The sequence below is a fragment of the Ambystoma mexicanum genome, chromosome 5q (genome assembly GCF_040938575.1).
Source record: "Ambystoma mexicanum isolate Mex_15411 chromosome 5q, UKY_AmexF1_1, whole genome shotgun sequence".
NCBI lineage: Eukaryota > Metazoa > Chordata > Amphibia > Caudata > Ambystomatidae > Ambystoma > Ambystoma mexicanum.
The window spans coordinates 365,438,278-365,459,663 of NC_090933.1; the positions used below are offsets into that span (position 1 = coordinate 365,438,278).

General features: G+C 47.7%; 1 protein-coding gene across 2 annotated transcripts in view; it reads right to left on the reverse strand.

The window, feature by feature from the left end:
• Window positions 1-21,386, reverse strand: part of SMCHD1 (structural maintenance of chromosomes flexible hinge domain containing 1) — a 3,133,956-nt gene that overhangs the window by 3,111,976 nt on the left and 594 nt on the right. The window lies entirely within an intron of this gene.

Consider the following 21,386-nt stretch of genomic DNA (forward strand, 5'->3'; position numbering starts at 1 on the left):
AGTCTGTCTACCCCTGGTACCCCCCCCTCCGCTCCCACCTACTCTATGGTGCTCTCTGTCTCCCCTAAATTTTCTAACTGCTTCTCTATTGACTATCCTGCTCTCCTCACCAAGACTGGTAGGAAGAAGTTTAAAAAGGACATCCTGGTCTCCAACCCAGGCCTCCCGATCGCCGATACCTACACCAGCGCCTCCGCCAAGGAAACTCTCACCAACATCCTCTTTGTCGTTCCTTCACCAGATCTATGGACCCCTCATATGGTCTCTGTGCCCTCTCCTTTCTCCTCTTCTCCCATTAATTGTGGACCCATAAGGTCATCATTAATGTCTACTCTAACGGGACCGTTGTGGTCCAAGCCCCTCAGGCCAACCTTCATCTCTTTGATAGACGCTTTCCGTGCCTCATCAACTTCCTTTCTTCTCCTGCTGTCCCCTCTCCTCTTCCCGGGCTACCTTGCCTTCCCCCTCCCTCCTTGCCCCCTCTTGGGCGCTTTCTACACTTCCGCAGGGCTTACCTCTGATCTGTACCCCTACCCGGAAGTCCTTCAAGGAGGGCAACCTTCTCCACATTGCCACTCTGAACTCCCGCTCAGCTGTTAAACATTCCTCTGATATCTGCCGCCTTATAGAAGAACTTGACCTCGATTTTCTCGGTCTCACTGAGACATGGTTTACGGCCAGATCCGTCTTCAGCTTTGACATACTCCTACCTGATGGCTACAAGATCCTCTCTGCACCCAGGCCCAACCGCTCTGGTGGGGGTGTAGCCTTTATCTTCCCCGAGTGGATTCCTGCCACTGTCACTCCTACGCAGGCCTACTCCTCTTTTGAATGCTTTCACTCTCCCCTAGCCATTCCCTTACTGTGGCTACTATCTATCGGCCACCTGGTCAGATTTCTTCCTTCCTCTCTGAATGGGTAGACCTCTCCTCCTCACTCCTGGCCTCTACCACTCAACTCCTCCTTCTTCTTGGAGACTTCAACATCCACTAGGATGCCTCATGTCCTCCCTCTGGACTCTTTCGCGACCTCTGCGACTCTCTCTCACTCCCCTCTCTGCCCTTCTCTCCACTCCTCTCTCCTGGAGTGACCACTTTCTCCTATCCTCCCACCCCACCCTCCCTAACCCGCAGGCCAAGCCTCCTCCTTCACTGCCTCCCACATTCTCGGTCATCCGACCCATGAAGCGCGTGTCAGTTGAGGCTTTCGCCGCCACCTTCTCACCCCCTCCTCCCCCTCTGGCTGACTCTCACCCTGACACAGCCCTCTCCACGCTCCACTCTTCTATATCTGATACTCTTGATCTCCTTTCCCCTGTCATGAGAAGCCCAAAGCCAAGTGCAACTCCTGGTAGGACTCAGACCTCATCACCCTAAAACGCAGGTGTAGGGTGGCCAAGAGGAAATGGCGTGCTTCAAGTTCATCCTCTGACAAACTTGCCTGCCGCCAAGGCAATATCGGCTCTCCGTCTTCACCAAGAAGAGAGCTCATATCCAAGCGCGCGTCTCTGCGGCATCTAACAACTCGGCTGAACTTTTTAAAAATCAGCAAGGAACTGGCCAATCCTGCCGCAATCTCTACCTCTCCCGTCCCTTCCCAGGCCCTCTGCATGGCACAGGGTTCTCACTTAATTTCTAAAACTCAGGACATCCTGTCCTCACTCTCCTCCTTTCGCCTCCCCCCTTCTACTGCCTGTTCTTCCTCTGGCCCTTCCTCTGCCACCCCTCCTCCCTCCTTCTCGGCCTTTCCCCTTTTCTCTGCAGACAAGGTTTCTAGACAAGTCCGATCTATGAAAGTCTCGTCGAAACAGGTTCACCCCCTGTTCCTCCAAAACTATCAAGGACCACATCGACTCCCTGGCTCCTGCCCTGGCCGATTTCTGCAACCACTCCTTCGCCACTGGAGTCTTCCCTTCCTCCCTAAAGCACTCCCTTGTGCACCCTGTTCTAAAGAAACCCTCTGCAGACCCCTCCTGCCCGGCTAACTATCGCCCAATCTCCATCACTCCCTTCCTGGGCATGCTCCTGGAGAAACTGGCCATCTCCCAGCTCAATCTCCACACTGAATCTGTTGGTGGTCTTCATGACCATCAGTCTGGCTTCAGAGCTGTCAGAAGCACGGAAACTGCTCTCCTGAACATCCGTGAAGACCTGCTCACCAACCTTGACTCTAATAACCTGTGCGTTCTCATCTTGCTTGACCTCTCTTCTGCCTTTGACACCGTCAACCATGTCATCCTGCTCATCCGCCTGGTGATAACCTGGGTATCACTGGACAGGCTCTGCGTGGCTGACTTCTTTCCTCTCCAACCGACCCTCCCAGGTCCAACTGGGGTCCTTCCTCTCCGACATCTTTTTCTCTACCTGTGGTGTCCCCCAGGGATCCAACCTCTCTCCCCGGCTGTTCAACCAATACCTGGCACTCCTTGCCCACCGCATCGCCGCTCTGTGTCCCAACTTTCAGTGCTATGCAGACGATACCCAGCTCATCTTCAGGCTACCCTCGGCCTCCTCCTCTCCTTCCCTCATCTCCGACTGTCTGTCTGTCATCCAGGAGTGGTGCGCCGCCAACAACCTCTGCCTTAATGCCAATAAGACTGAGATTCTACTCATCGGCACACCCACTCCCTCCTTCCCTGCATCTCTTTGGCCGGAACTCTCTTGGCCCTCTTCCTACTCCCACCTGCAAGGCTAAAAACCTTGGGGTCATCTTCGACTCGGCTGTCTCCTTCTCCCCTCACATCTCTGACGTCTCTAAGAAGTCACACTACCAGCTGCATCTCCTTAGAGGTATTCTTCCTTTCCTCTCCTTCCCCCAGAAGCTCACCGTCTCCAGACCCCTGGTTCTCTCTAAGCTGGACTATTGTAACAGCCTCTATCTAAATCTACCTGCCTCTACCCTCCGCTCTCTGTAATTTATCCAGAACAGGACTGCAAGACTTGTCCTTGGCCTCAAGCCCAGGGATCGTATCTCTCCAGGAGTGAAATCTCTGCACTGGCTCCCAGTGGCTGCAAGGATTAAGTTAAAAACCCTCTGCATTGTACACAAGGACTTCTGGGGTCTGGGACCACAATACCTTCAACTCTCTCTTCCTAAATATCTTCCTTCTGGAGCTTTTCGCTCATCCGCCACCAACTCCCTCAGCGTCAGTCGCTTCTCCAAGCAACGAGCTGGTGCAAGATTACTCTCTTCAGCTGGGACCTCTCTCTGAAACAGCCTTCCTGAAACTCGAGGAGAACCATCTCTGGTTCCGGAAGCACCTCAAAACCTTCCTCTTTGCCTCTGCTTTCTCTCCCCCTCTTCCCTGCTGATTTTCTGACTGAAATTGCTCGGGTTACCTGGCCACCCTTTCTGATCCCTGGCCTAGGCCCCGTCAATTTGCCCACTTGCACTGCCTCCCTGGCAACCCCTGCATCTGGGGACCGTTCTGTATCCCTACAGTCCCCCACTAGCACTTTTGTCTGCACTTCCTTGCACTTGCCACCAGCTGGCCGTTATTTATTCTTATTTATTCCCCTTTTTCCTCCCATTTACTGCACTTTCCCCTCTCCCTTCCCCCGCGCACTTTTCCTTTTCCCCCCTTCCCATGCACTTGCACGATCTGAATGACACTTGGCCTAGTAGGATCGCTGTCTGTCCTCCCCTTGTTTCCCACCCCCTTGCCTCGTCACGCCTTGAAACACGTGTATAGGCGCGTTATAAATGCCATATCATACATCCAATGATTTGTACATAAGCAATAAATCCCAAGATGGGAGCAGGGCATCATAGGTCTAGTAATGCCCAGGGCCCAAGTCTTAATGTGGGCCCCAGGGCATTACAGATCCGGCCATGCTCTGTTTAGGGGGTTTTATTGCATTAGTACATGCTTTCCGCTGTGGTAATACATATTGTTTTTAAGTTGAGAAAAGGCGTGTTTGACCATTAATAATTAATATCCCCCTTGTAAATTATATGACATCCCCACAGATCCAGTTTTGCAAGAGGAAATTGCATCCATCATTTCTAATTACTTTAATTAGAATTGCTCGACTGGGACGGTTCTGTGGATTCCTTGGGATAACTTTAAAGCAGTAGTTAGTGGGAAATTGATTAATCAGTCAGCAGCGTATACCAAGCAAAGGAAGGCACTAACAACTGACAGCTCCAGAAAACAAAGTTAGTGCAAAGTTGCAGTCCAGCAGGAGATGGCCTGGAAGAGCAGGGGCAGGTGGAATAACGGTGGCCCCACAAGTCTGTCCCTGGAATGCTTTCCATTAGGTGAGGCGTCCTTTAGTGCGGACTGAAGGCAGGGTGGTACTAGGATTGTGGGGGTTGTGCATGGGTGGTAGACCTTGCAGAAGCACAACTGATACCCCTGCGAGCGTAGCACAAAATGGGTCCTGGAAGCAGTATGTCTCTACTCCCGAGGAACAGCGTCAGACAGGGCCACGCAGCAGCATTTTCCTTGCAGTCCCTGCCCCCACCCCAGAAAATACTTCGGCCAAGCGGTTCAAAGCCAGGCCCTTATTAGCTCATCCAATGAAGTATTTGAGAATACTTTGGGGGCCTTAGCGATGAATTAAAAATGAGATAATTAAGAATGAATGTTCCAGAAGGCAAGCAAAAAAAAAAATAGGACTAAATGCGAAACTCAAGCAAAGCATGGGTACGCGTTCCAGCTCTAGCCTCCCTGCACCAAGCGTGTCCCTGCAGGATGAAAGGCCCGGCAGCCGCATGCGTTTCTGTCAATGCAGCAATGCCTCAAATGGCAACCGGCAGCAGGATTCCCGTGCGATGAATAGTGTGCTAGATTATCCCATTTATCATTTAGCAAATGATTCGGGAGTGTTAGTGGTTAAAGTGCATTGAAGCAAAACTACATTTTCCAGCTTGCCCGGGTGACAGAAAGGTACCTGGACTTGTGTCACTTCTGCGCCCAAGAAATAAGGTGTCTCAGAATCATGCTCCTGCAGTGCCCGCTGCACTGCAGACAATGCCATGAAACTACGTCCTTCATAGATAATGAAGAATGGGCCCTGCAAACTCCCTTGTTGTCATTGCATCAAAAAGGGACCAGCGTACACCAGACTCCTAATATTCCTCCTATCTCTAGCCTTGGACCTGAGGTTTAAAACAAGGTACTGGATGCTGTGAACAAGGGATTAAATTCACAAAAAGGAGCGACCTCGGAAGTAGGTAAACCTCGGAAGTAGGTAAAGGGGAACACAGATTTAAAAAAAAAAAAAGGTGGGTGGAAGAAGGAGGGGGCACTAATCTAGCCTGTAGAGCTCTTCTCAAGTACTCATTTAGCTGCATTTTTAACATAAAAATGATGTTTTGGTAGAGTCCTTTTGTGCAGCATGTGTTTGATGAAATGCTAGCACTGTAGAGTTTATATGCATCAAGGACATGATGACATTCTGCGACATAACTGTTCACTAGCAGCAAGGATATTGACAGCATCTTGCAAGTATATTTATTTCCAAGGCGGGCTGAACTATATGGACGTTTGGCAGCATATTTTGTTTGAATAATGTAGTCATATTTATTTCCGCATTTTCATTTGTGTCACATTGGGTCAGTGAAAGGTTTTCAGAATAACGGACATGCAATTAAAGGAGATGTACGACAGAGCTTGATTAGGTTATCTTTATTTAGAGATGTGATTAAAGTGATTATTAAACACATTACAAATGCTATGTGCATGCAGTTAATGTTGCTCAGTTGGGGGCACAATGACCTACATATGGCTGAAGTTCAGCCATGATGTATATGATGCATTACAGGGGACCCTCCTTTGTTGCTGTTCAGACTGCTCACTTCAAAAGCCCACCTCCCATACACTCCCCTACCCAATCTATTAGGAGCATGCTGCTTTTTGATGAGCAATTCTGGGAACACTTCTGTGCGAGTTTTAGAGCTTTTTCATGAGTTACCATGTTTGTCAATATAAAAAAAAAAATACTATCCCATCCAGTAAAAAGTGAAATGGCATTTCTCTTAGGCCAAGTAGATACAACAGGAACTCGAGCGACAGGTCTTGGAGGATTTACAAAAAGAAATGTCCGAGGCCTACCGTGCACAGGTAAGAGGAAGAGAACAACTTGCAGTCTGAAAAAGCAGGACATCACACAGGTTCTTGTAGGGTTGGAGGCAGGATAGCAGTTTTTAAAAATAATTGAAAGGAGTACAACTCCTGAAGCGTGAGTAATCGTTGCGAGAGAAGGTATGGTAAGCCAGCAGCAAATCCAAAAGGGAATACATGCCCAGGAAAAGGTATAGTAAACAGTAGGATTCTATGAGTTGCTGGTTGTAGGTTGATGAAACCAGAGGATTTTTGGGTAGTGGTGGCTGTGGTGTGAACTTATCTGGAGCATGGTGCTGGCCTAAAGGAAAAGCTTAGCCTGGGCAGTAATGTTGTAAACAGAAAGGAAGGCTTTGGGGGGGGGCAGAGGGACCTTGCCCACTACCTCCTGGACTGTTGGTTCTGACTTACCTACAAATAGGAGAAATTACTCACCTTAGTAACTGCTGTACTCCTAGTCCATAGTCCCCTATCCTGCATACTTTTGGGACATTCTGTCCTTCAGGACCAGACCAGAACGTTTTTGTAGCACCATAAAAACGTGTCTTTTTATTTTTACATGGGGACCTGTGCATGTGTAGAAACAGGCTGCAACTCCCCAACCCGCCTTCGTGCATCGCCCTTCAGTCCTTTTCCGCCCGATGATGTTGGGCTCTGACTGCAGCTAGAGCATTTTAGGTAAACAGGGCGGTCGTACGGAGGAAGAATGAATATGGCTAGGAGTACAGCAGTCACTACGATAAGTAACCTTTCCTTCTACGTCCAGTCACCTTTCTTCCATACTTATGGGAAGATTCCCAAGCATTGAACTGTGGGCTGAATGGCCTAACCTGAACCCTTTAACTCAAAAGATTTCTTCCGACTGGTTGTTCAAACTGGGTATCTGCCCATGAGCTCATATACAAATAGGAGTGTTTGCAGAAAACAGCTGTAGAGGTCAGAGCAGCAGCTTTAACAATCAAATGCCAAGGTACCTGCTTCTGAAAAGGCAACCAATGCCGTCTTGGCCCTGACCAAATGAGCATGCAAGCCTTTGGTTTGAGGCAGCTGTTGCATGGCATAGGGTTCGAGAATACAAGACACGTTTTATCTTGCGATGCCTTGGATGCTGGTGAGATGTTATTTACTCCCCTAAAGTTACAAGAAGCGGGGCAGATTTCCTGGTCCGATCTAAATAGCATTTTGAAGCGCTTTTTGGCGTCCAGGGAGATTAGAACCATTTCCACCTCAGAGGTTGGTTGAGAAAGAAAACAGTAAGAGAAACCTCTTGATTCATGCAGAGCTCCGACACCAAAATGGATAAAAAGGAAGGGTGAATTCAAAGTACAACTTTATCTCTATGGAAAAACTGAACCGTCCTTCAGCTGAAAATGCTTGAATTTCATTTACATGTCCAACTGACCTGACTGCTATTAGAAAAGCTACTTTCCAGGCTACTTGCTTGAGGTCTGCTTAATTCGAAAGGCTTGTGCAAAGAGCAGTGAGGACTATGTTGAGGTTCCATTTGGAATGAGGAGATCTAACTGGAGAAAAAAAAGTCAACAAAGAGCGTCAAAATGCTGTGTTATGACAGGATTGGATATTGAAAAACACTGCGCCTCAGCGCTCAGGTAAGGTCGCAGATCAGAGCGGTACGTCGTGCACGTCTCAACCAGATACTCATTCCTATCACTGGCGACTACATTGCAGACTCTAAAGCTCTGAATGACATTTATCAAATCATCCAGGCCTGGATGGCCCAATCATCCAGGCCTGGATGGCTCAACATGAGCTTTGCCTCAACGATGACAAGACAGAGCTCCTCATTCTGGGTACACAACAGAGACTCAATAAATTAAACCCATCATTCAGCTCTTTCAACATCAATGGCAATTCCATCAAAGTACCCAAAGATACCAAAACACTTGGAATCTACTTAGACTCCACACTCTCCTTACAAAGCCAAACTAATGCAGTCATTGCTACCTCGGCCTACACCTGCAAGCTGATCACAGCCTGCCACCCATTCCTCTCCACCCAGAATTGCATCACCCTGGCCAGGACACTGGTCATGTCCAAACTGGACTATTGTAACGCATTGTACCAAGGCACTAACCAGCGCAACCTCAACAAACTTCAGATCACTCAAAATAACGCCATCAGAGCAGCCCTCAACATTCCCAGATCAGCACACATCTCCAAAATTAGGAAGAATCTTCATTGGCTCTCAGTTGCTCAAAGGATATCACTGAAATCACTGGCCCTTACTTACAAATGCGTAAATAGCCAAGCCCCCATCTACCTAGCCTCACGATTCACTCAGTTCACTCCATCTCCGTCACTGAGATCGGTACAAATTCAAGGCCTCACGATACCTAGATATAAGCTCCAAACAGCTGGAGGTGTTAGCTTCCCGGTCCTGTCTGCCAAACTTTGGAACACTGTGCCACTTACCATTAGAAATATCCTTTCACTGAACCTATTCAAACACAAAGCTAAGCTTTGGTTAGCTACCACACCTGACGTGTCTTCTTTGAATATCTGATTAGCACTTTTCACGGCTTGCCTGAGTATAGATGCTTTGCGCTTGTACTTTATTGCCTTACTTATGTAAATAACCAATTGCAACCTGACTTATTGTAACAACTGTAACCTTGCCATTCCTGTAATTTGTGCTTGAAGATATGCGCCCGGATGCCCTCGGGCCTGGTCTGCGCTATACAAATAAAATAAATACAAATACAAATTACTGCCAAAAGCTGCTAGGCTACAAATAAAGGACAAGATGTCTTCTAAAAAAATCGTTAATTCTTTTCTCTCTGGATTCGACTAGCAGAACCCGAGCTATTTGCTTTTGAATTTTGATCTTGTGGAGTCATGCTACATGAACGATATGCATTTTGTCCTCCCAGGGGCCCAGGTGCCCTAATGCCCTTACTTTAGGTACAACACAGCCAAGTACAGCGATCGTGGGAAGGGGTGCCGAACTGTCTTTTCTGATGAGTAGGTTCAGGGCAACGTGAAGGAGGGAGAGGGGGTTCTTCGCAGAGGTTCATAAGGTGTAAAAAACAGACCTGGCCGGCAACCAGGGACCTATGAAGATTACTGTGTACTGCACCGGTGGCAGAGAGCCCAATGGATCAGAGGAAGGGGGCGGGGGATGCTACTTTGTGCGGCACTCCCATGATGTCTCCAGAGCATCCCCCAGAGAGTTCAGGTCCTCTCTTGAAGAAAAGTAGAGACTTTTCCCATTTGGCTCCGTGGCAAATAAGTCCACTGGTGGAGTCACCCAGGATAAGGAGTTGGATTTGTGGATGTAGCTCCCTTTCATGATTGGATTCCGTTCGATGGCTCAGCGATCTGCCTCAGTATTGGATACGCCCCACGGGCATTGACAGCCAGGATACAGATGTGCTATATTACAGACTCCAAAATATGAAAGCTATGGAAAGAAACCGCTTCACATTTGCACTGTCTTCTTTGTTGATATAAAACAAACACAGCGTTGTCTGTTATTATCGAAACTGTCTTACTCTGAATACTTGGCAAGAAGGCATTTAGAGCTAAAAATATCACTTCCAATTCCAGAAAATGCATTTGTTAATTCTGATCCTTCAGGGACCAAAGGTCTGACACTCAAGGGGGACCCAAGTTTGCTCCCCAACCTATGATGGAAAAATCTGTTGTAATGCTAACCTGAGGTGTGAGATCCGCATGCTGAGCAGTATGTTCTCAGGGGTTGACCACCAACTCAGGTTCTGCCTCACTGCAGAGAAATCATAATTTGTTTGCTCTGTGTTTCAGCTGTCTGAGTCCAGGAGTCTCTTAGAGCCATCTGAGAGTGGCACATCATTGGCCTGGACAAAAGCACCGTCTGTACGCAGTAGGCTAGTTAGCTTCTGAAACCACCACGCACTCATAGTGTAAGAGTTCATGAGCAATAAAAGCATGCCTTCTGAATGACAGTGATTCCATCTACCATTATCCAGCAGAAACCAATTAATGTCAGGTCTTGTGTGGGCCGGCAAGAACTACTTCCTCCAGTTGACCGGCAGGTCCAGGTCGTACAGCAGGTACAATAGGAATTTCAGCTTTGTTTCCACCATCTGTGGGGACCTTGCCCTCACCAGACAGTCATCCAAGTAAAGGTATACATGGACCCACTGGAGAAGCAGGATGGCCGCATTAGCTGACATCATGCTTGTAAACACCCTGGGTGAAGAATCCAGGCCAAAGGGAAGCACTCAATACTTGAAGTGGAGTCCACCAACTCAAAAATGCAGAAAACTGCATTGAGGGTGTATTAAAGGTGCTAAATCAGTGCCAGATAGGGGGGCACACCTACCACCTTCGAGAGTACGCACGGGGTACGGGGCACCTTCTAGGGGTGTAAAACACAGGCATACAAACAAACTTCAGTCTCACCATGGGAGGCGGCCTCGTGGGAAAATGAGGGAGTAGGAATGCATTGTGTGTACCATCGGTATAAGGGACCTTTCTATGACTAGTACAAGATAGGGAAAAAATACTCCAGGTAAACACATTCAGCAGGGATGTCCTCAGAATAGGCCCGGCCTGGGGAACCCGGCTCCAAACACATGATCAACACACCACGGGCCAGGGAAGCGGGACACAAAGCCCAAGCTTCAATTCACAGGCAAAATAAAACAGTTTCTACCACACTGGGTGATGTAATGACGGGGCGGCGAGCCAATCCTACGGGCACTCTGGGTTAGGGGGAAAGTGGACCTGAGCCAGAGATCCGTTTACATGGACACGCGTGGCTAGTGGCAATGGGAAGGGAAGCTCAACGGAGTGGCATTCCTGGGAGAACCAAACAAACAGTAAGTTTGTGTGTCCCTGGGAGGTGGCCAGCCTTTGGAGGATCTATTACAAGGTTTGCAAAGGCTCATATACAGCATGTACCACGCAAATGGCTCCCTTCCCACCGGAAGCAGGGTATCTCGCGTTTTGCAATGGTGCTGACCGATGGCAGTATAATAAAGTTCCGGCGGTCAGCACAAATGTTATTTTACCTATTGCAAACTGTTCCTGGGAGGGGTGTGAATCGATGTGGCACCACATGGGGAGGTGATGCTTTGGGGTACTGTTGACCTGTTTGAATTCCACTGAGGTATGCTAGCGCCAAGGCTATGACGTAGACTAAACAATGATTTTCATGGGAACATTTGAAAATATGAACGTCTGAGCTGCAACTGTTTCTAATGTCTAGACCATTGTATTCGAAGTATAAAACCAATGTTCGGTGCATGCCCAGATGTCAGCTCTCATTAATCAGTTCCAGTCCACTGTTCTGTTTGATTTGTGCTCCCCAGCCATAATAAACAGTGTTGCTTCTTGCCCGGTGTTTATATAGTGGGATCGGAGGCCCCCCCACCCCAGTACAAGGGGGCCAATTGTGATATGAAGAGAGCATCCTTCAGATCCACATCACAGTTCCAATCTATCTGTTGAAGAGCAGACCAGATCTGGCCCAAGTGATCATCTTCAATTTTTCTAGGGCGAGATGCAGGTTGAAATCTGCCAAAGAAATGATAGGGGGTGGGAGTAGCAATTCGAAGGCCCTGCTGGCCACTGAAATCACAGACGGGTGGGAGAGATGGTCCACCAAGACTTGACGTGAAGGGAAATTCCCCCCTCCACATAGGGGTACTGTAGGACCGATCCACCACATCATTTATTGGACTTCTGTGGTAGAGGAGGCTCCAGATACTAGGGCTGAGAGGGAGAAAACCGCTTGAGCTGAAGTACTCTGCTTTTTTCTGTGAAAGGTGATCTGTTCTGTTGTCTAGCTTTTCTATCCTGGAAACCCTGCAAAGGAGTGTGATTGGGAGTCTGCTTGAGTGAGTCGTTTGTTTAGATGTAAATGGCTTAGTAAGTAACAGCGATTTAACCGTGAGGGTACTTGCCTTCTTTTTTGAAAGTTTGTTTGTGGTGTGATGGAACAAATCTGGAGCTCTTTTATAAATGGAATAGCATGAAGCCACACTTGCCTACAGGTTTCCACACCTATGGCAACTCCCTTCAATGAGGTGTCCATATGACGAGCCGTAACTTCTAGGAATCCGGGTAATCACTCTAGCATCAGACACACCTCCTTTAAATTGTTCTAGATCATGGGTGCACAATATACGGCCCGCGGGCCAGTTGCGGCCCGCCATGCCCTTTTGACCGGCCCGCAAGGCACAAAGACTTTCCTAATGGAGGGCGGCCCGCGGCCGCCCTCCATTAGGAAAGTCTTTGTTGTCTTCCGGGCCGGTGAAAACACTGGCCCTCATTGGCTCAGCACACACACGCATCACGTCGCTCCTACGAACCACGTAACGCGCGTGTGCTGCACCAATGGAGGGCCAGCACTACGGCTGGCGTGGTCCATAAGGCTTGATGCCGGAAGGCATTTCAGCCTTGGACCACGCCAGCCGTAGTACGATGCTAGCGTTCCCGCTTACCTGCCACTTACCTGCCTGCCCTCCAGCACGTCTCCGGTAAGTGGTCTGTTTGTGTTTGTGTGTCGGGTTTGTTTTGCTTTATGTTTGTGTGTGTATGTTGCGGGGGGGTGTGTGTCGGATGTGTATGAATGTTTGTATTTGAATGTATGTTGAGATGCGGGGGTGGGGCGGTGTGTCGGATGTGTATGAATGTTTGTGTTTGAATGTATTTTGTGTGTATGTTGAGATGCGGGGGTGGGGGGGTGTGTCGGATGTGTATGAATGTATTTTGTGTGTATGTTGAGATGCGGGGGTGGGGGGGTGTGTCGGATGTGTATGAATGTATTTGAATGTATTGTGTGTATGTTGAGATGTGGGGGGGTGTGTGAATGTTTGTATTTGAATGTATTTTGTGTGTATGTTGAGATGCGGGGGTGGGGGGGTGTCGGATGTGTATGAATGTTTTGATTTGAATGTTTTTTGTGTCCTGCGTTGGGGGGTGGGTGTTCGGGTCTGTATGGGTGCTTGTTTGAGAGTTTGCTGGTTTGGGGGGGTGGGGTGGTTCGGGTCTGTATGGTTGCATGTTTGTGTGTGTGTGCTGAGTTGGGGGGTGGGGGTTCGGGTCTGTATTGGTGCATGTTTGTGTGCTGGGGGGGGGGTTCGGGTCTGTATGGGTGCATGTTTGTGTGTGTATGCTGAGTTGGGGGGTGGGGGTTCGGGTCTGTATTGGTGCATGTTTGTGTGTGTGCCGAGTTGGGGGGTTTGGTTGGGGGTGAGGGGGCCATGGGGCATAGTGTTTGGTTGGGGGTGAGGAGGCCATGGGGCATAGTGTTTGGTTGGGGGTGAGGGACATGGGGCATAGTGTTTGGTTGGGGGTGAGGGGGCCATGGGGCATAGTGTTTGGTTGGGGTGAGGGACATGGGGCATAGTGTTTGGTTGGGGTGAGGGGGACATGGGGCATAGTGTTTGGTTGGGGGTGAGGGGGACATGGGGCATAGTGTTTGGTTGGGGGTGAGGGGGCCATGGGGCATAGTGGTTGGTTGGGGGTGAGGGGGCCATGGGGCATAGTGTATCTAGGGTCAATAAAATATATATAAGTTAATTAAACAGGCGAGATACAATAACTAAATAGAATTAAATTATAACAATGGAAAATGTGTAGTACAAAATGTAAGTTTGAAATGCAAATAAAAATCGTTACCCCTCAAAAACATTCTTTTTCCATGTGTTTAGTACAAATTGGGGGTTTAAAAAGCCTCCGGCCACGCCCCGCCTACATTTACTTTTCGGCCCACTATAGCCCTCATGTAAGGTACTTTCGGCCCTCTGTCAAAATCAGTTGTGCACCCCTGTTCTAGATGTTCTGGTGGGAAAGATTTTTCGAATTCTGAAACATCTCACCATAGTTCTTTGGTTTGCAGCCACTAGTAAAGCTCTAGCATTCACCGGAAGATATTGCGGTGCAGAGTTGGCATAAACTATCTTGCCTAGAGCTGCAAGAGTAAGGTCTTCTTAACTCAAAATATTTCAGGCAGGTGAGGAAGACGACGACTGTCTGGAATACAACATGGCGGCTGCCACTACTATGGCAAATGGCTGAGGAAAAGAACCTAGAGAGATTTGTTCAGCCTCCATCCGCCATACCTCACATCGATCTTTTTGTTTGAAAGAGCAACTGAATGCTTTGTCTAGATCTTTCCGACTTTGGCGAGGACGTCTTTGTAGCGCTGTATCCGTGGGATCCGTGGGGTCTTTGTAGCACTGTATCTGTGGGATCAGTTGATGAGCCCTTTTAAGTCAGGAGCTGGTAGAGGTGGTACCGGAGTCTCCATTATTCTGACTGGCTGAGGATGTTCTGACATATCTTCTGCCAGTTTAAATAGGTACTGAGGATTCGGCATCAGCTCCCAAAAAATATTCTTAAAATAGTCTTTCATAGGCTACAAGTGAGTGAAAGCCTGGAACTTGGCAAAGGCATCGTCTTCTGATGACTGAATGCTCCTACCTTGAGGTTGAGACAAGTCTCTGACGAACGGGAGGCCTTGACCAGGACTCAATAGAAGTTTGTTGCCAGTTCTGTCTAGCCAGGCATGGGTCCACATAATATGGTGGAGAGAAAGTGTGGGCTAAAGACAAGGTTGGTGGGAGTGACATCCGTGTTGGTGCTGACCATTCCACTCCTGGTGCGAAAGGATCTCCCTAAAGCGGCACAAGTGATAAACGTGAATCAGAGGTCCCAACATGGATTATGAGGACTCAGTTTGCGGTACAACTTGATACTGGTTTCTTGTAGGATTTTGTGACCAGAAGGGTAGCTGATGGATGCAAGAGGCTCGTTTTGCAAAGCAGCCGTGATTGGATGCGATGGCTTCAGAAAAATGTGACCCTCTCGAGGTTCAATCTCTGAGGTATTAGTCATTGATAAGGGATCCTCAGGAAAAGGTCCTGGTAATGTTAGTCCTCAGAGAGGGGGACGTTGGTTCCCACCGGTTGAAGCTTTAGCTTTGACGTAACCTCGGAGCAACCTCCGGTATGGTTAGCCCCCAGGCGGGGTCCCCAGCCCTGCCGACATTGAGGTTAGCCCTTAAATGGGGATTCTTGGGGGAAGCCAAGTATCCAGGTTACCCTCAAACAGGGATCATCGGGACAAGTACCGGCAAAGCTAGAGCCTGACTGGCCCCTCCCTTGATTGGAAATCGCCGATTAGAGATCTCAGACTAAGGGTGATCTAAAAAGAAATCACATACCGGTCGCTGTTTCTGTTATTTAAGTCCTGAATTTGCCCCCGTAGAGCTAGGTGGTAGAAAACCTCCTTCCAGCAGCGAAGCTAGTGAGCTAGAGCACAAACTAAAAAAGTGTGCCCCAATAAAAACAAGCATCCCACCGGTTGTCAGGTCCCAGACACTCTAGTGAGAGTGAATTCAGGTCTGCTGCGTCGTAGTGAAACCCACAATACAGACAGGCTACAAAGCCTTTGCGTCCTGGCATAATTGGGAAAAAAAAAAAACTACGCCCTGGAAGAAGGGAGAAAACATCAAGAGAAAGGCAAAAAAAAAAAAACATTCTAGGAAAAAGCCACCAGGCACTCAAACGTTGTGACCGATGCTGACTGTGTGCAAAAAAGGACTGAAGAGCAATGAACGGAGGTGGGGCTCGTGAAGGTGAGGCCTGTTGCTGTGCATGCGCAGGGCCCCGGATAAAAATAAAAAGGACATTTATTGTGGTGCTACATAAAATACTCCGGCCCGTGCCGAAGGCTCAAAAGTCCCATAAGGATGGAGGAAAGGGGCCAGGACGTAGGAGTACTCCTGCGACGCCCCTCTACAACTCCTGATCTGGGTAAGGAGCGGCTGTAGCGAGCCAGATTCATAGCTGTGTGAGCATCTGAAGGCACACCCACAAACACTCACGCCAGAAAAAAACACAACCCGCTATGGAAGAAAGGCCAAGAGATTCTTGCAAGGATAACAAGTTTTAATCACACAAAAAATTGGTAGGGTAGCAAAGAACTCTGCTGTAAAATAATACAGGCAGAATGTTAAGGAAACACATTGTCACTCATGACGTCACATATACACTAAAAACCTGCGTGGCTGGTTGGCGAGACCCTATACATGGGCGGACTGCTGCATAGGGGATACCAGGCTGCTATTGGTCCCAGCCCCATCCGTCCGTCCGTCTTCCATCACGTAGGGTCAGCTGGGCTCATCTCCAGGAACCCAAGAACAAGTTTGCAATTAGTTACTATGTAAGATAATGCTACTCATTATGGCGTGCATCTGGGAAACTCGGGCACTAGCACATGGGAAGGCTTAAATTCATGCTGACCCACACATTCCTTCACTCAGTTCATATCACACTCCACACCAAAGGCTTCCACCCTCGCTTTGGACTATCATTTATTCCACCCTGTACCTCGTATTACAAAGTTTGTCATTATGAAATAAGGTGGAATGTTTTCTTTTAGATCTTTTATGGCCACTGGGAATATGGTTGGTGTTCTGAGGTCATCTACTATTGCAGAATTCAGGGGTCTTGAACTGGGGCAGTTGTGGGTGTCATAACTTATGGTGGGCTGGGTGGGGGTTATAGGTCTGCTTTTGGCCTGGCTGCGATACGCGTGCATTGCTAGGTGCCTGGTACTGTCTTGCAGCCTTGCAGGAAGCATTCCTTCTTGGAATAACACGTATTAGCAACAGTTATGGAACAAAGGAAAGTTTTTATGGGCGCTAGCAGCGTGGGTCTCTCTATCATTAGCACTTGGGCCTGTTCAGGTTTCCTCGTTGGGTCTGTGTTTACCACGCAGCCATGCAGGGTCGGATGTTTCTACCAAAACTACAAAAATGGCTCTTCCTTATAAGTGCGCACTAGGGGCCTGATTCATGGAAGAGTTTTTTTAATGGCACAATCTCATAGGCAAACGCTCTGTGAATCATGCCCCAAGTCTACACTTTTGTATTTCATGCAATATTGTGTTCGTGCAGGGTTTCTTAGCACGCCCCGTACCCCATGGTACATCGCAAGTGTTGTTATGGGATTTGCCTAACTCTAAAGCGCCTAGCAGGGTGGGAGAGGTTCATTTCCTTCCCAACATTCCCCCATTTTGTTACTTCTACGTAACAAATTCCTCTGCATACTTGCGCTAATATTCTCTTTTTACAGAGGCCTCATAAGGTGGAGTTCCTTTTATTGTCATCCAAGCTTGGATAGAAAACTTTCTTCTGCCTGTGCATATTCTTCGGGTGTGCATGCCATATAAATGCAGCCCGCATCCCTAGCTAGATCTACCCAAACTTCATGATAATTTTCATGGTCAGGGGATGGGACAATGATGGTGTGGTTTAGGCGATCTACTTCATCTCCTTAGTAAATAGGGAGGATTTGGGGAATGGCATGATCAGTTTGTACTCCAATTTCTTTTGTATTACGAGGTACTTTTGAAACACCAATGGAAGCCATCATTATTGCGCTATTAGGCACTGCTTTGGCACAACATCAGAGTCCCACTTGGCACGGGCAGAAGATGACCAAGATGAACACGATAACGGGTACCAGCATCTTCACGACTGCTCCTAACCAGGACGGGGCCGAGTCGAAGGTGAGGTCGAACCAGTCCGCCCCCCTTGCATTCCTACTTTTTTGATGCAAACGCCTAGGTTGTGCACTCCTTCGCTGATATGAGCTAGTGACCCATTCTCTCGGGGTGTGAATGTGCAACATGAATCCCTGATTTTTTGGCACATGCCTCCTTCCATTGCCGTCAGCATATCGAGGACGTAGCAGTTCTGCATCACCATCAACCTTAGGGCACGCAGCTCGACCTTTATGATGTTGAAACCATGCTCTGCGTCGTTTGCCAACTGGACCAATTCCCAGCGAATTATCTGCAGCCATTTTGCATTAGCTGCTGCCAGTACGCCGGGTAGCAAGAGTGAGGCGAAAAAAGTTTCAGGAGAGCTTAACAGTCAGTATTCTTCAGGCATCTCCCCAAGCAGTGCGGTTGAGCCTTTTGATAAATAGTTGTTGGGACTGCGTTAAGTATTGGCCCGCCTTTCAATTGTTCTTCTGGTACTACTAGTAGCGCTGAGTGCAGCGTGGCCAGCGAAAAGTAGCCCCTCCCTGATGGTGGGAGGTACAAGTACGCTTGTTGGCCACAGACCCAGTAGTAGGCCATCACTGCTGCTGTGGTCCTTTTCAAGTCTGAAATCAACAATGTTTTGTTGGAGCGCTCGTTGGAGTAGATAAAGACAGTTCCTTCACTGTGGGAGCAAAGTTCATAACTCTCCTCTCTGTGCACTTTCACTGGCTTTTTCATTGCCGCAATCCATGTATGTTAATTTTGTGATGTGCTCCGTCCATATTTGTGCACATGTTCTTTCCACCAACGCCACCACTTCCTCTTTGTATATAAGGAGGCCTTGAGCTAGGCAGCGGAGCATGTTTCCTGCCACTTGCTGTTTACGTACTTCAGTCCATCAATCACTAAATATGGTTGTTTGTAGGCAACGGAGGTTTCTTGGATTGTTGCATTGCAGGGCGTCTGGATCCACAAGCTCTAGTCGCACGCTGTGTGCCTGGAAGGTGACTTTTATTCTACATAGCGCAAGAACCAGGCATTGTGCCTCAATAATTGGAACTTCCTGTGGTACTAACACCCTGGCTGCCCCCGATGCGTGCAGTATCAATGAGCATACATAGCAGCTACCGTTTGTTGTTTGTCTGGCCACCGGACTCATGTTGGTGTACCAGTTATTGGAGTGCTCAGGATGTCTCATATCTTCAATGGCATCCAGGCCTAGGCCGTGGTATGCATCATATTTGTGCCTAAGCGCGTGCCTACTCATTCTATCATGCCGTGATATATATCTTTGTTACTGTACTACTGCTAACATTGCTACTATTATTTGTGTTACAAAAAAAGTTTCTGAAATGGCGGGAAATAAGATTACTAACATTTTGCTTATACTCACACTCATTCGGCCAGGTGTGTTTGCTTGTGTGTTGACACTGTTATTGCTTGTCTGGGAAATATTATACATATATGTACAGTAGCGTTGCTGGTTGTGTTTAGCAGTGCCAGTGCACTTTCTTTCCTTTACACCTCCCCTTCACCCCTCTTTTCGATGACTTGCCCAGATAAAAGATGTACCCCAATACATTCTCAACATAAACATCAATATAGTGAATAGGAGAGCAGTCAAGTGCAGGAATATAATCATCTTGAATTAACAGTATATTGATCTACTTTGGCAATATACAACAATCATTTGACATTGAGTGTTCCATTTCGAACACTCCTATAGAGCAAACAAAAACAGGGGTGGGGGAGAGAGCGAGATATTGATTTTCTTTTACTTAAAAAGTGCTTATGCTTTTAGCAGCAATGCATGTTTATAATCTGAAACATCTAGTCATGTTATTACTTCTGATGTAATTACTCTGAGGTTTCTCAGTAGTTTCTTTAGGGTACTGGTGAGGTATTTGGGGGTGCCCTACGAACATCAGAGAGGTGAATCCAATATCGAAGCCCCTTCACTTTTACTGCAAGAGGGGCGGAAAACACTGCTTAATAGGGGCCATGGAATCCAGGGTTGTTCCATTTGCGCACAAAGCTTTAGACATACATTAGTTCACCTGGCAGAAGCGGTTGGGTGGCCATGGTTTGTGCGGTAGGTTGCTGTACAGTGCTCTGTGCATCCTGTAGGCAAGGTGGTGCAATCTGTTGGGAGACCTATTTGATCGCACGTGCTAGGTTTGTTAAGTACTGTTTGAATTCTTCAACCAGAAGCGCTGCAGCCCGCCCCATAGGCATCTGATGCCTTCCTTACTGGGGAGATGGGTGTGTGCGCGCGTGCCTGCCAGTTACTATTTCGTGGGGTAAAAGGTGACTGTCTTTACTTGGTTGAGTGCGTAAGCGGAATAGAGCCAGGGGCAGGCAACGCACCCAGTTTTTCTTTAAGATGGTGCAGAGTTTGGAGAGTTTGCTTTTAAGAAGCCCATTGATGGGGTGCGTGGTTAGCCAGCGGACGAGGAGCACATAGTTCTAGGGGCTCCCGTGCCACCGGCTTTATCCTGTGAGACATCCCTGATGTAATAACCCGGAATTGTTGGTGGCTGCAAAGGAGAGCGGTGGCGAAGCAGCGGTTCTCAAAGATGGCCGCCACACTGCGGTGAAGGAGAGAACCCATGGGTACCTAGCCACTACAAGACAAGTCCCGGCTCAAAGGCACTGGGAGGGAGAGTCGAATATCCCGGCTCAGGAAACGGCACACTGTTCCTTACACATCGGCAGGACCCCTCCATATACGAGGTGGCTCGGGCCGCGAAGGCTGCTAAATCTTTCAAGTACTTTCGCATACTGCTTAGTGATAGACTGCCATGGAAAAACCACAAATCGCAAATGATCAACCAAGACAAGACAAATAGCTTCTGCATACTCTTAGGAAGTTAAACATTAAAAATGGAGGGATACATTTAAATCCCTAATTGGCATCTGCAAATTGAAATCCTTGTACAAAATACTTCTTGGATATGAGGTATATCATTTTAAAGATAAGATTGGCTAAAGAAGAACAAAGGCTCATGGCAGACAGCTACCCTGAAGCCTTGCTTCAGCTACCCAATAGAGTATGTATAGGGCTGGAGCGTAGTATGTTTTCAATTCATGCTCTAGCAGTGGTTAGAGCACTCAAGTTTTTCCATACGATATTGGGTGATAGACCACACTCTTCTGCATTTTAATTTGGTGCCTATGTTGAAAGTTACTAGAGCTTGGTCTGGAATTAACAGAGAAAGAAGTGCAGTTTATGTAGAGTAATTAACATAACTGAAGCCCTATACCATCTAACGAAGGAGTATAGGGGACATGCACAGCTAGCAGAGAGTAATTTTCAGCGAATGTTGACTTTTGGGAATCGCTAATGAAGGAGGACTAAGGTGGTCATTTCTGGAATGCTTATACATGGAAAAAAAAAAGTAGACCAACCACGTAGAAGCTAAATAACGAATGGTCTTGAAGAATGCATTGGAGCTATGAGAGGACTTATACGTTAACTGTATATACCTTGGTGTGTTTTTAATATTAGCAACGTTGGCATATGCTTTTATAGTTTAATATATATGTACAAAAGACTTACATAAACCAATAAAAATAATCCTTGCATACATGTTCTACCAACCCTCTCAGGACACTCCCCATTTGAGGTTGTCCCCCTCGTTGGATTGATCTTCATTTTTCAAATAAACCAAGAGCCTTCTCTAAAAATAAAAAAAGCTCCCCCTCTAAAGGTAGGTTGAGAGGCATGTCTCTCTGTGAATGAGGAGGCGGCACTGACAAGCAGATGCAGGTTCACTTTGAACTTTCGATTGACATGCATTATAACAGAGTACTA